This window comes from Uranotaenia lowii, chromosome 1 (genome assembly GCF_029784155.1).
Source record: "Uranotaenia lowii strain MFRU-FL chromosome 1, ASM2978415v1, whole genome shotgun sequence".
Classification (NCBI taxonomy): Eukaryota; Metazoa; Arthropoda; class Insecta; order Diptera; family Culicidae; genus Uranotaenia; species Uranotaenia lowii.
In genome coordinates this window covers 19,103,687-19,109,273 of record NC_073691.1, presented here as the reverse complement: position 1 = coordinate 19,109,273, position 5,587 = coordinate 19,103,687, and positions in this window count along the sequence as shown.

Genomic DNA, 5,587 nt, shown 5'->3' with positions numbered 1-5,587 from the left:
AAGTTTTCATTTTTGGAATCCGGATTAATAACCCAAATTTATATCGGTTGTTCGTTTCAAAATCTGATTTTTTTAAATTTTGAATTCTGATTCTGGATTTAAGAGATGGATGAAGAGATTATGTTTGTTACTTTAATTTATCGGCCTTATAGGTTAAATGTGATGTCCTTTTCAGTAGGAACATCTAATGATTGAGGAATTTTTATCGACCAGCTCATTTTCACCATCTTTTATTTCTTCTAATCTTCTATCCATCTATAAAAAAAAAAGATTCTGGATTATGAAACTGACTTTTCATACTGAAAATATACAAAATATGGTTCCAATTCCAACTCCTATGATGAATTCTCAAACGAAGTTTGTGCTCTTAAAGTTCTTATCTTTTTTTGAATTCTGATTCTGCAATTTCTATTGAATTATGATTCTAAGTTTTTCAGTTCATTGGAATATAAATCAATGCTCCAAGTTTAACGAATAAATTTTTTCAGATTTTGAATTTTTGTACAAATTTTCATATTAAAACCCTATTTTTAATTGGAGTTCTGAATAAAAATTTAATAATTCTTTTTTTGAATCCTGAAGTTATGATAACAATGCTGAATTCCTGGTCTGAATTTTTGATTAAATTCTGATTCTGATTCGGGATTACAATAAAAAAAAAATAACACTGGAAAATCTCATTCTGATCTTCGATTCTCTGATTTTTTTGGTTTAGGTTTTAATTCCTAGTTCATAATTGCAAAGATTTATTCAAAAATTTAAATTTTAATTCCAGATTAAAATGCTGGAGTATGTGTCTGAAATTTTTGAACTTTTTTTTGTACTACGATTGGATTTTAAATTTAGAATTTTAATGTTAAAATAACCGAGCCTTATTTATTGAATTTATTTTAAACTTATCTTAATTCAATTGGATTTTAAATTTAATTACAGACTGTGATATTGGATTATGCCGCTATGATGGATTTTATAATATTTGTCACCCCTACTAAGGTCTTTTTGATTCAGTATTTTGGTTGAGGTATCCGGTAGTTAATCATTCATTTTCGGTATTATATTATTATTTTCTCTAGTGATAGTTTATATAAGTAGATTTACTTTAACACTTGGAACTTTTGTGCCTAATTCGTTTATTTTCAGCCTTTCTTCAAGATTTGTTAGTTGTGGTTTTTTCAAGTTTAGATTTTTCTTTTTGTTTTGTTACAGCTATAAATGGCTGAAAGTATTCTAAACAATGGTTTTTCAATCTTTCTAACGCCATTCCATCGAAAACAAGAAACGATAGAACAAAATCTGACGCCAGATTCGAATTCAGGTAGCTAAATTATTGAAAACTTTGTAATTACTATACGTACCGACAAACCGCGACTGGTCAAATGACGGCATATATTTTTCGCTAACCTAAAACTTTCTTGTTTCTCTACCGATAACTGCAAAATTTAAAGTTTTGAAAAGCTTATAAAGTACACCGGGGCAAGTGCAAACGATAAACTTTTCTCTGTTAGAAAAAAATTAAAAAATATTTCTTCTTCTACAAATTGTTGTTTAGGCCCAAACAAACTAAACTTTCTATAAATTATTTACTTAAAACACTGCCCTGTTTGATTACACACGAATTCAAGTACGTGCTAGACATGAACAGTGTGTTTTTGTTTTGCATATTTTGACTACAAAAAAGGGCATTAAAATCCGATTTTAGAAAATTTTCAGTACACCCTGAAAGTTGTGAAATAATATTCACTCTTGTCAACCCACACTGCGGGCCAAGTGCAAACGACACTACTAATATCATCACCAAATTGGTTCAGCATTATATTAGAATGGTCAGAAGGGGTATCCAAAGTGTTGTATCTGAAGCGGATTTTCAAAATTCCGTAATGCCTTGGTAAATGAAGGTCTTTTGCTTAAAACAACAGTCAGCCAAAACGGAGTCAAAAAAAGTACTTAATATTGCAGGAAAACAGCAAATATAAAAATAAAAGTTGATGAAAGATACCGGAACATGTATTAAATTCATTTTAGGCCCGATACACTGACGCATCTGTGGATTAGTTTGGAAAAAGGATTGCGTTTGCACTTGCCCCCATAAACGGAGCAAGTGCAAACTTAGAATTTTTTTAACAGAAGTACCGTTGCTTTTTACCAACATTTTTTAATTTTTCACTTTCAACGGGAATTTTTGGAAAACTATTTAAGTGATGCAACGAACGATACCGTCAAACGGGGCATCATGCAACAGCGGGGTTGAATGCAACATTTATATAACACCACACAGATTCAATTTTTAATTTAATGTAATGAGATAAAGTTATCTTTTAATGATTACAAAATGATGATGACATAGTTTCTTGAATCCTTAGATAGTTTGATTGATCATGTGGAACAACATTGATCATGTGGAAATAATTTTCGAACAATCACTCAATTTTTTTAAATAAATATTTTTATAATTCAGTTACCCGTCTGGGGTAAAATGCAACAAAATGCAAATCGGAACAAATTCTCATAAATCGCGTTTCCATATGCTGGGATATAATTGTTTTGCATTATGCTTTAGTTAACATTAAAATTTCATCCATTCCTAGATTTATTTTTATGATTTGAGCTAATAGAATATCTTGTAGTATTTTTTTACCCCTAAATGTATGCAGAAGATTAACACTTTTTTCTTAAAAACATTTTTTTCAGAAAAAACTAAAAATTTAATTCGAACAAAACCATAATTTACTGCAATCGGTGCTTTATGCGTTATGACATCACAAATGTATCAAAAACTATGAATTTTCAATTGTTTTCATTTGATTTTTCATAAATTACAGAGTTTGTTGCAACTTACCCTTTTTCTTAGTAGGGTGAAAATCGCATGTTTTTGTTAATTTAAAAATAACTGGTGAAACCAATATTTTTTCTGACTACGTCAGTTTGGTGGCCCATCTACCTTAAAACTTTTGATGTACAAGAGGTATGATTATCTGTAAGCATTAAGATTTTAGAAGCCATTGAAGTTGAAAATTGTTGCATGTTGCCCCAGTTGACGGTAGTTGATAATTTTTGAACACATACATATTTTTTTAGGACATGTGAAAGTGAACTATGGTGAAATCCGTTTGTACTTGCCCCGGTGTACCTTAATGTGTCTCGAATATAATTCTCAGACAATATTCAGCTACAATAATTTATTTTAAAATTATTTAAAGTCCAAGATTTTTTTAAACATGCTTTGGGAAAAATACTGTAAATCAGTTTGTTGCGAGACAGCGATGTGGTTCGATTTATAATTTATTCTTTTGGAACAAATTTAAAATTCCTAAAATTAACGAAGGTTAATACAAGCCAGGTTTGTTTTAAGTTAAACTTACTGTAAGTGATCGGCCGTCACACAACTAAGTATAAAATGTCGTATCAGCAAATAGTGAGAGCGATCTATAACGGTTTGAGGTTAGAATTGAATGGGTGCATTCTAGTACACTTTTTGGTACCTTACCGTTTACTTTTTATGTTTAAACGCCTGATTGCTTGATCACTATCTTTATGCTGAATTACTGCGAGTATACTAATATGTAATAGAATTGAAAGTTAGTTTCTCCTTTGGGCGGTAATTTAAATACTCTTACCGATCGATGCTTTGATCTGTTGCAGAAGGCAACCAACGTGGAGTAGAGTAGTAGAAGTATTTAGCCTGGCTAGAGATTAAATTATTGTTACATAATATGTTTTCCAATGATAGTTCTAAATAATTTATGTAATACCTTCGAATAGGACCAACGTAACTATATGAATATAATTAATTTCCCGTATTTAAGCGTCGAATGAAACTTTAGCTACACGACTTGCAATGCGAATCACCACCTTTTCTACTTCGATTTCTTCTTCTTACATACTACCAAATTTCCTCTGTCAAAGATGACAGCGCATTTTACAAAGTTTTTATAGGGGAGTGATGTGTTCGGAGGACTAGTTGGCGCTCGTAACAGTCCCCCTCGAAGTGCACAAGCTGCTCGCTTGTGGTACGACTTTGCTTACGCCAACGTCCAACACAGCTAGTTTCGTCGCCGGTCTGTCATATATCCCGCTGGTAGTTTGTATGGTTGCCCATCTAACACGACCGTCAGGTGAGAGATGCGTAGAAATGATGCGTCCTTTGGGCCAACAGTTCCGTGGTAGATTTGGATCTATAATAACCGCAATATCCCCGACCTCGATTTGCTTTGCATCATTGAACCATTTAGTTCTTCGTGTTAGAGTTGGGAGATAATCGTGCACCCATTGGCGCCAGAATGTGTTGGCCATGATCTGTGAGAACTGCCACGATCTTCGAACCGCCAATGAGCTGTCGTCAAGGGCAACCCAAGGCTTCAAGCCATTTGATGACCCCAATAGAAAATGATTGGGGGTTAATGCAGGAGAATTTTCATCTTCAATGGCCACGTGTGTAAGTGGTCGAGAATTAACGACATTTTCGATTTCGATCAGCATGTTTTCTAAAATCTCGTCGTTTGGTCGGTGGTTCGGGTTGAGTTTGACGAGATTGTTTTTCACTGTTCGTATTAGCCTCTCCCATGCTCCACCCATATGAGGGGCGGCCGGGGGGTTGAATTTCCATTGAGTATGGGGAGAGAAGAATTCTTCCATAAGCTTGTTCTGATCCACCGTCTTCAGTAGTGATTTAAGTTCTCGGTCGGCACCTATGAAGTTAGTGCCTCGATCACTGTAGATGCAAACGGGGACTCCTCTTCTTGCCATGATGTTTCGTATTGCTAAAATACATGAATTGGTAGTTAGTGTGTGTACCACCTGTAGGTGTATGGCCCTTATAGTGAGACATGTGGCCAGTACCCCCCATCGTTTCTCCTGCTTGCGACCGTTCACTACTGTCATGGGTCCAAAGTAGTCGAGACCCATATGCGAAAAAGGGCGCGAAAAGGCAGCTAGTCGACCAACAGGGAGCTCGCTCATTAAAGGGGGCTGAGGCCGTGCTCGTAGATTCTTACAGGTTTGACAATTTGAACGTATGTTCTTATAAGTTGACCGCAATTTTGGCACATGATAGCGTTGTCGAATTTCATTAATAATCGTTTCGTGGTTCTGATGATTATATCGATAATGGAAGCTCGCAACTACGAGTTTCGTAATATGATGGTTACGCGGGAGGATAATCGGATTTTGTGCATCTGGCGGAGCGTACTGACATGACGATATACGGCCTTGCATCCTAAGAACGGAATTTTCATCAAGGAAGGTACATAGTTTGTACAATGGGCTATTTTTAGGAATACAGCTTTTCCTCTCATGGGGTGTTTCTGCACTTAATAACGCAATTTCGTCGGGATAAGCCTCTCTTTGAGCGTATCGGAACAGATACTGCTCTGCCTTGCACAAATCAGCAGATTGTAGGGGTCCAGAGAGGATGGGTTGCTTTTGTGCTAGTCTCTGTGCATTATAAATATATCGAAGCGCGTAGGCTGTTTTACGAAGCAAAGTTTTCCACAAGGAAAAGTTTTCGACCGGAATTAGAGCTGGCAGGGGTAGACTATGACTAAGTATGTGCGGCCGTATTTCAATATCTGTAGAGATCAACGGTTCTTCC